Consider the following 10,797-nt stretch of genomic DNA (forward strand, 5'->3'; position numbering starts at 1 on the left):
AGATGGTGGGGAAATCACCCTGGCACAACGTTATGAAGCTTGGTGCTAAGGTGTGTTATTGAGGACTCGTGTAGAGGAAATTTTGTTGTGTATCAAATTCACGTGCTATTCTTGACCTGGGACCAGTGGATAAGTGTTCCGTTCCCAGAATTGCAGCCCGTCACTTGGAAAAAATAAAATTTCAGCCAAAAAATAAATGAAACCCAATTAAGTGTTGCAATGTATCAAAAGAAAATTAATTTCAAAAATATTTTTTAGAAAAATAGGCCTATGAGAGATGCAAGTCCAGTAAAGTGCAACTACTCTGATTAAGTGTTTGACTTAACTTTTGGTTTCTTGAGCCCCATGAATCTGAAAAAGAAAATCTATTCTTCTTTAATTTAATTTAGGTGTTAAAAACCCAATTTCTCCATTGGCAGAGTCTATAATGCTAATGCATGCGTTACATAATTATCCATTTCAGAACAGAAATTGAATGTTTTCAGGAGTTTTTATTGCCAGGTTCCCTGCACAATGAACTGATGATGTCTGCCTGGCCTATGAAGGAAAGAAAATAGATTTGCTTAAAGAACCCTCGTTCTAGCGATGAAGTGAGTGGTAGGCAGTAAGCCTGTTTCTTGAGCTGAAGTTCCTTCTGCTGTTCTGACTTTATACACAGCTGTGGTGGAGCTAGTTTATTTAGAGCTTCTGGTATTTATATGGATATTTGCAATGGGCTGAAAATAAATGTCAAAAAGCACACTCATCGTTTGCTCTTCAAGTAATGTCCTCGCTTGAGTATATCTCTGCTTTTGGTCTTACTTTTGAAACTTGCAATGTGGAACAAGCTGTTGTAACTGGGATTTCTGTGAAGTGTGATGGTGTGTACATGATGGTCTGTGTACAGCTGCAGGTTCCAAGCTTGGGATGGATGTGGAGAGAACATTTTGAACCTTGTAACACTGGATAAAATACTGGTATCTATAGTGCAAAAGATTGAGGGGCAGTATCATCACACAAGGTGTGCATCACACATTAAAGCGAGTGGGTTATGCAGTTTTTTTTTGCCTTTACATTAAATCCTAGGAACAACATTGAACTAAGTATCCTTGTTTTGAACTAAATATATCCTTTTTGCATTAGTTTCAATGTTAATCCATTACACAATCTAATCCAGCCTGTATTTTTTTGCCTATTTATTTTTTCCATTATTTTAAATCATTTCATTATTTTATAAAGGTAGAGCATTTTAAACATATCGTAATGGTTGGTAAAAGATGTTAACTGCTTCCAATATTTCTGTTCCTGTTGTATTAGGTTTGAGAAAATTCACTTTACACCTCATCACTGCGATGCACGTGATGCTTCAAATAAACAGGAGAAAAAGTGATTTGTAACCCTGTTTCTTAAAACTCAATAAAAATAAGTACTGCATCTTCCTGAACTTTAGCTTTCATTCGTACCTGGAAGAGGCCTGATGATGGCTTGAAGTTTTTTCAGTCTTTCTGGTTTAGGTGTAAGATGCTTTGTCTGCAGAACTGAGAGAATAGGATGCAGGGTCTGAGTTAACAAGAGATTCCAGAGTCCTGGCTCACCAGGTAAGTTCATTATCTAATGTGGCACTGAAGCCTAATGGACCAAAAGGTTCCTGGCCACTGCACTTTAAGGAGGATATATTGGCTGTGGAAGGAGTGTAGTGTGGATTTACCAGAATGCTTTAGCTGAATTCTAAGGATGTTAATGCATTGGAAGCAGTTCAGAGAAGGTTGACTACACTAATACCTGGAATGGGCAGGTTGTCTTATGAGGAAATGTTGGACAAGCTAGCCTTGTATTTGCTGCAGTTTAGAAGAATAAGAGACAATTTGACTGAAACATAAGATCCTGAGGGGAATTGACAGGTGGGTGTGGAAAGGATATTTTGTCTTGAGGGGGGATGTAGATCTAAAGGTCGCAGTTTGAAAATAGGGAGTCGCCCATTTAAGACATGAGAATTTTTCTTTGAACTGCCTCTCATGCATTTACATCCTCCTCAAATAAGGTGACCAATACTGTACACTACTCCAGATGTGATCTCAATGGTGCCCTGTACAACTGAAACATAATCTCCCTACTTTTGTATTCAATTCTCCTCACATTCTTATTGAATGGCAGAACAGGCTTAAGGGGCTGAGTGGTGTACTCCTGCTCTTAATTCATATGTTCATATGTATTGTGTGCAGTTTTGGTCTCCTTACCAAAGGAGGCATATACTGGTCATAGTGGGACTGCAATGAAGGTTCACCACGCTAATCCCACGGATGGAAGGATTATCTTCTAAGGAAAGATTGAGGAGACTGGGTCTGTGTTCTCTAGAGTTTAGAAGAATGAGAAGTGACATTGCAGTGCACAAAATTCTTACAGGGCTCAACTAGGTAGATGCAGAAAGGATGTTAAGTATGTTTCCCCTGTTTGGGGGGGTGGGTGGGAATGGCGGTGGTGTGGTGTCCAGGACCAGGGGACATAGTCTCAGAATAAGAGAGAAGTGTGGATGAGTGCAACTCCAACAACACTGAAGAAGCTCGACACCATCCAGGACAAAGCAACCTGCTTGATTGGCACCCCATCCACAAACATTCACTCCCTCCACCACTGACTCACAGTAGCAGCAGTGTGTACCATTTACAAGAAGCAGTACAGGAACTCACCAACGCTCCTTTGACAGTACCTTCCAAACCCATGACCGCTACCATCTAGAAGGACAAGGGCGGCAGATACGTGGGAACACCACAACATAGAAGTTTCTCCCCCCGCCAAGTCACTCACCATCCTGACCTGGAAATATATTGCCATTTCTTCACCGTCGCTGGGTCAAAATCCTGAAACTCCCTACCGACACCACATGGACTGCAGCAGCTGAAGAAGGCAGCTCACCACCATCTTTGAGGGCAATTAGGGATGGGCAACAAATGCTGCCCCCGCCAGAGAAGCCCACATTCCATAAGCATGAATGAAAAAAAATTTACTGAAGGAATTCTTCCTCATCTCAGCCCTGAGGGTGGTGAACCTTTAGTATTCTCTACCCAAGAGAGCTGCGGAGGCTCAGTCACAGAATCAGAATCTCCCAGTGCAGAAGAGGCCCTTCGGCCCATCAAATCTGCACCGATACTTAAGAAACACCTGACCTACCTAGCTAATCGCATTTACCAGCACTTGGCCCAGAGTCTTGAATGTTATGACGTGCCAAGTGCTCAGCCGAGTACTTGTTAAAGGATGTGAGGCAACCCGCCTCCACCACCCTCCCAGGCAGCGCATTCCAGACCGTCACCACCCTCTGGGTAAAAAGGTTTTTCCTCACATCCCCCCTAAACCTCCTGCCCCTCACCTTGAACTTATGTCCCCTCGTGACTGACCTTCAACTAAAGGGAACAGCTGCCCCCTGTCCACGCCCCTCATAATCTTGTACACCTCGATCAGGTCTCCCCTCAGTCTTCTCTGCTCCAACGAAAACAACCCAAGTCTATCCAACCTTTCTTCGTAACTTAAATGTTTCATCCCAAGCAACATCCTGGTGAATCTCCTCTGCACCCTCTCCAGTGCAATCACATCCTTCCTATAATGTGGTGACCAGAACTGCACACACTATTCCAGCTGTGGTCTCACCAAGGTTCTATACAACTCCAACATGACATCCCTACTTTTGTAATCTATGCCTCAATTGAGAAAGGCAAGTGTCCCATATGCCTATTTCACCACCCCACAAACATGCCCCTCTGCCTTCAGAGATCTATGGACACACGCCAAGGTCCCTTTGTTCCTCAGAACTTGCTAGTGTCATGCCATTCATTGAATACTTCCTTGTCAAATTACTCCTTCCAAAGTGTATCACCTCACACTTTTCAGGGTTAAATTCCATCTGCCACTTATCTGCCCATTTGACCTTCCCGTCTGTATCTTCCTGTAGCCCAAGACACTCAACCTCACTGTTAATCACCCGGCCAATCTTTGTGTCATCTGCAAACTTACTAATCCTACCCCCCATATAGTAAACAACATCTATGTTGTTTATATAAATGACAAATAACAGGGGACCCAGCATTGATCCCTGTGGTACGCCACTGGACACTGGCTTCCAGTCACTAAAGCATCCTTCTGTCATCACCCTATGTCTCCGACTACTAAGCCAGTTTTGAATCCACCTTATCAAATTGCCCTGTATCCCATGTGCATTTGCCGCCTTTATAAGTATCCCATGTGGGACCTTGTCAATGGCTTTGCTGAAATCCATATAAACTACATCAACTGCACAACCCTCATCTACACACCTGGTCACCTCCTCAAAAAATTCAATCACATTTGTTAGGCATGACCTCCCTCTGACAAAGCCATGCTGACTATCCCTGATCAAACCTTGCCTCTCCAAGTGGAGATAGATTCTCCTTCAGAATTTTCTCTAATAGTTTCCCTACCAATGACGTGAGACTCACTGGCCTATAGTTCCCGACAACCCTTCTTAAATAATGGAACCACATTAGCTCCAGTCCATGGCACCTCCCCCGTGGCCAGAGAAGAATTAAAAATTTGGGTTAGAGCCTCTGCAATCTCCTCCCTTGCCTCCCTCAGCAGTCTGGGACACAAATCATCCGGACCTGGAGATTTGCCCAGTTTTAAGCCTGCCAACATTTCCAATACCTTGTCACTCCCTATACCAATTTGCTTAAGAACCTCGCAGTCTCTCTCCCTGAGTTCGATACCTTCATCCTCATTCTCTTGGGTGAAGACGGATGTGAAGTATTCGTTCAACACTCTACCGATGTCCTCTGGCTCCACCCATAGATTGTCCCGTTGGTCCCTTACGGGTCCCACTCTTTCCCTGGTTATCCTCTTCCCATTGATATATTTATAGAATATCTTGGGATTTTCCCTACTTTTACCAGCCAGAGCTTTCTCATATCCCCTCTTTGCTCTCCTAATTGCTTTCTTAAGCTCCACCCTGCACTTTCTGTACTCCACTGATGCCTCTGTTGATTTGCTTCCCTTGTACCTGCTAAAAGCCTCTCTTTTCCTTCTCATCGTATCCTGAATATCCCTGGTCATCCATGGTTCTCTGGGCTTGTTGCTCCTTCCTATCACCATAGAGGGAACATGTTGAGCCTGCACCCTCCCCATTTCCTTTTTGAACACCCCCCCCCCACTGCTCCTGTGTAGATTTCCCCATAAATAGCTGTTCCCAATCTACCTTGGCCAGATCCTGCCTTATTTTACTAAAGTCCACTCCTCCCCCAATCCAAAACATTTTTTTGCAACTTGTCTATTTCTTTGGCCATAACAAGCTTAAATTGTACCATGTCGTGGTCGCTATCACTAAAATGCTGCCCCACCACCACCTCAGCCACCTATCCGGCTTCATTCCCCAGAATTAGGTCCAGCACTGCGCTGTCCCTTGTTGGACCCTCTACATACTGACCTAAAAAGTTCTCTTGTACACATTTCAAGAAATCCACTCCATCCAAGCCCTTAACACTGTCTATCCCAATTAATGTTGGGAAAGTTGAAATCACCTAATATAATTACCCAATTGTTATTGTTTTTACACACCTCCGCATATTGTGCACATATTTGCTCCTCAATCTCCTGCTATCTGGAGGTCTATAATAAACACCTAACAATGTGGCTGCCCTTTTTTTTATTCCTAAGCTCTACCTACAAAGCTTCATTCAATGCCCCCTCCAAGATGATATCTCTCCTCTCCTTACTGCAGTAACTGACTCCTTAACTAATAGTACAATGCCTCCTCCTCTTCTACCCCCTTCCCTGTCTCGCCTGAAGATTCTATATCCCGGAATGTTAGCTGCCAATCCTGCCCCTCCCTCAACCATGGCTCAGTGATGGCTACTATATCATAATTCCATGTGTCAATCCTCATCCTTAACTCATCCGTTTTACCTGTAATACTCCTGGCATTAAAGTAGAGGCCATCCAGCCTTGCCTTACTCCCTTGAAACTTAATGCAGCTGTACTCCCTCTGACTTGATTGTTTTACTGTATTATGTTGTGTCCCTATCCTGCTAACATTCTGTGTCCCCTCCCCCTGCCGAATTAGTTTAAACTCCTCCCAACAGCACTAGCAAACCCGTCCGCAAGGATGTTAGTCCCACTCTTGTTCAGATGTAGACCGTCCCGCTTGTACAGGTTTCACCTTCCCCAGAAACAGTCCCAGTGATCCAGGAATCTAAAACCCTCCCTCCTGCATCAACTCTTAAGCCACATATTCATCTGGGCTATTCTCTTATTTCTGAGCTCGCTAGCACGTGGCACTGGGAGTAATCCAGAGATTACAACCCAAGAGGTCTTGCTTTTCAGTCTACTGCCTAACTGCCTGAATTCTTGATGCAAGACCTCATCCCTCTTTCTACATGTACCAACATGTACCATGACCTCTGCCTCATCACCTTGCTCCTTCAGGATGTTCAGTGACATTCTGGACCCTGGCACCAGGGAGGCAACATACCACCCTGGAGTCACGTTGATGGCCATATTAGTGTCTATCTGTTCCTCTGACTATTGAGTCCCCTATTACTATTGCTCTTCCTCCCCTCCTGTACAGACAGGCAGCTTGTGGTGCCAGAAGGTTGGCTGTGTCTGCTCCCTGGAGGAACCAGCGCCCTCATCAGCCTCCAAAATGGAATACCGATTTGCCAGCGGGACCCCAGGGGACTCCTGAACTACCTGCCTGTTTCTCTTGGACTGCCTGGTGGTCACCCTTCTCTTCCTTCCTCAAGTCCCTTCAGTTGCATGTGACCACCTCTCTAAATGTGCTATCCACGATGCTCACAGACTCGCGGATGCTCCACAGTGTCCCCAGCCATCATTCCAGCTCTGAAACCTGAGCTTCAAGGAGCTGCAGCTGGGGACACTTCCTGCACACATGGTGGTGTCCCCAGCTTCCCACATGGTGCACATCACGGCTTTGAATTCTCCTGCCATGACTTATCCCTTTAAATAAACCTTTTAAATCCATTACTCTAGGGCCCTTCTTTCCTGATCCTTGTTACTATAGAACATACAAACTATAAACCACAAGAAGACCTTAAACTATAAGCAATTAAAGTATAAATACTTACCCGACCTTACCCACTACTTACCAGTCATTCCTTTCGCTTGTAGCCTCTCCTGCTGCACAGGTAAAGACCACGCTCTGATGATTGAAGAAGTTGGATAGCAAGGAAGAAATACAAAGAGCACCTCTTCCCCTCTGCACTGAACTCCCACTGTGCACCAAATTGCCAATACCCACACTCACTTTGGCTGTGTCTCACTCAGGATGAGCTCTCTCCCTTGTTCGTGTGCAAGCCATTGAGCATGTTCAAAGCAGAGCTTGTTTGCTTTCTCGATTATTGAAAAAGGGAGGGAAACAGAAAGCAGGAAACTACAGGCCAGTTAACTTAACATCTATCATAGGGAAAAGTTTTATCGTGGGGCACTTGGATAATTTTGAGGTAATCAGGCAGAGTGAACATGGTTTTGTGAAGGGGTAATCATGTTTAACCAACTTATTGGAGTTCTTTGAGGAAATAACATGTACTATGGATAAAGGGGAAGCCAGATGATGGACTGTACTTATATTTCCAGAAGGCATTTGATAAAGTGCCACATCAAAGTTTATTGCAGAAAATAAAAGCTCATGGTATATGGGGTAACATATTGTCATGGAAAGAAGATTGGCTAGCTAACAGGAAGCAGGATAGGCATAAATGGGTCTTTTTCAGGTTGGCAAGGTGTAACAAGTGGTGTGCCACAGGGATCAGTGCTGGGATCTCATCTATTTACAATTTATAACAAATGACTTGGATGAAGGGATGGTTGCCAAGTTTGCTGATGACAAAGGGAAGAAAGTAATTTGTGGACAGGGCATGAGGCTACAAAAAGATATAAATAGGTTAAGTGAGTGGGCAATGATCTGGCAAACGGAGTATAATGTCGGAAAATGTGAAATTGTCCTTTTTGGGAGGGAGAATAAAAGGAGAGACATATTATCTAAATGGTGAGAGATTGCAGAGCTCTGATGCAGAGGGATCTGGGTATCTTAGCGCATAAATCACAAAAGGCTAGTATGCAGGTACAGCAAGTCTTAGGATCACAGTGCAGAAGAGGCCCTTCAGCCCATCGAGTCTGCACCAACATGTGAGAAGCACCTGACCTACCTACCTAATCCCATTTGCCAGCACTTGGCCCATAGCCTTGGATGTTATGACATGCCAAGTGCTCATCCAGGTACTTTTTAAAGGGTGTGAGGCAACCAGCCTCCACCACAGAGTGGATGTGGAGAAGATGTTTCCTCTTGTGGGAAAATCTAGAACTAGGGGCCACTGTTTAAAAGGGGTTCACTCATTGAAACGGAGATGAGGTGAAATCTTTTCTGAGGGTTGTGAGTCTATGAGTATTTTTAAGGCAGAGGTGGGTAGATTCTTGGTAAGCAAGGGATGATAGGTTATCAGGGGTAGGAGAGATGCGGATTTGAGGTTACTATCAGATCAACCAAGATCTAGTTAAATGGTGGAGCAAGCTCGAGGGGCCGAATGGCCTGCTTGTGTTCCTAAATTATGAGGAGAGATTACACAAAGTCCGGTTATATTCCCTGCAATTTAGAAAGTCAAGGCGTGCATTGATTGAAGCTTTCACGATATTAAGGGGAGCAGGGGGAACGTAGAATGATGAAAGGCTCAAGGGGATAAATGGCCTCTGCCTGTTCCCATATTCCCCAAGTGTAAAGGCCCTGAGGGAACTCTGTCTGAATCATGATCCTACTGCATTTGTGGATAACATCCTGTGGGTACCACCTGCTGAGGCTTACTCATGAAGATTGACCACTTGGCTGAGATTCTGAGTGCAGCTGGTGTCTGAGCCTTTCCTCCACCCTCAGTTGAGCACTAACCTGTAATATATCTTTCAAGGGCCCTGACCGCTCATCAGGAACACATGTTGACACTTAAGGCACTTGCATTCTCATGATTCTTACCAATGAACACTTGAAGCCTGCAGACTGTTGCCATCCAAGTGACTGCACAATCTTCCCAACAGCCATGAAGCTAATAAACTGATGGTGTTGTAAAGGAAGAAACATTGACTAGGACTCCACCTGCTGAGACACCCATTGTGCTGCAGAGATTCACTTCTCATTGGCGCACAGCCTAGCTTCTTGCTGAAGTACTTAGTCCCCAGCACTCCCACACTATTTCGAAGTAGTACGCTTGATAACGGGGTGTCTTCGCTGGACTAAAACGTACAATGAAATTTTAACCTATATTCAAAACAACCAGGACGTAAGTGACAAAATCAACCATCAGTATGAAAGTATTGGGCAAGTTTGCACTCATTTCCTCGGTCAGCCTGAGATACTTCATCACTCAACCTTGCCCGAAGCCACTCCCTCTCTGCCTGAGGCACTGGCACACTCACTCACCCCTCCCTCCATGGGCCTTTCTAGATGAAATAGCTCAGATGGTTTTTTGAATCCAAAGTTTACAGCTCACTATACATGTTGCAAAATCCCAGCAGAAATAGAGACCTCGCACCATTGTGCAATCAACACTGAGTCCTCTTTAACTGGGTTTAAGATTGCTGGCTAATCCTCTAAATTGCAAAAGAGCGAGCTTCTTAGTGTCACAGCTGAAGTGTTCCCAACAGCATGATGAATTGGACTTAGTGCAAGTTAGGGTACAGACTGAAGTTTTGGATGAGCTGGAGCTTACAGAGGGTAGAAATTGGGAAGCTGGCTAGCAGAGCAGTGGGATAGTTGAACAAAAACAAAATGTGGAGGTTGGAAATCTGAAATAAAAACTTTGAGTCTGTATTCTCCTGCTACAGATGCGGCCAGAGCTGAATTCTTCCAGCATTTTCTGTTTTAATTGAACTAGTTGAGTCTGGGAGTTTTGGCAGTAGATGGGGCAGGGATGGAGTTGGAGAACATTACGGAGATGGAAGTAGGCAGTCTTGGTGATGGAGAGGGTATGAAGTTGGAAGCTCAGCTCAAAGTCAATTTGGACACGGGGGAAAAAAGGAAAAAATATAGCGCTTTTCACAGCTGATGGACCTCTCAAATCACTTTATTAAAAATTGTAATGGACGAAATCCAGCAACAAATTTGCACAATCCAGCCACAAACAGCAATGCAATAATGACCAGATATTTTTGAGATGTTCATTGAGGGATAAGTATTTGCCAGGGCACTGGGGATGATATTTGATCTTTCATATCCACCTGCAGAGAGATAGGGCTTTGGTTTAATGACAGTGCAGCACTCCCTCTGGAGTGTAAGCCTTGATTTTTGTGCTCAAGCCCAAGGTTGACAAGGTCCCGCATGGGAGACTTATAAGGAAGGCAAATGCACATGGGATACAGGGTAATTTGATAAGGTGGATTCAAAATTGGCTTAGTTGTTGGAGACAGAGGGTGATAACAGGAGGATGCTTTAGTGACTGGAAGCCAGTGTCCAGTGGCGTACCACAGATATCTGTGCTGGGTCCCCTATTATTCATCATTTATATAAACGACATAGATGACTATGTGGGGGGTAGGATTAGTAAGTTTGCAGATGACACAATAATTGGCTGGGTGTTTAACAGTAAGGTTGAGCGTCTTGGGCTACAGGAAGATATAGACGGGATGGTCAAATGGGCAGAAAAGTGGCAGATGGAATTTAGCCCTGAAAAGTGTGAGGTGATGCACTTTGTAAGGAGTAATTTGACAAAAGTATTTAATGGATGGCATGACACTAGGAAGTTCTGAGAAACAAAGGTACCTTGGCGTGTGTGTCCATAGATCTCTGAAGGTGGAGAG

This window comes from Carcharodon carcharias, chromosome 5, assembly GCF_017639515.1.
Source record: "Carcharodon carcharias isolate sCarCar2 chromosome 5, sCarCar2.pri, whole genome shotgun sequence".
NCBI classification, from domain to species: Eukaryota; Metazoa; Chordata; class Chondrichthyes; order Lamniformes; family Lamnidae; genus Carcharodon; species Carcharodon carcharias.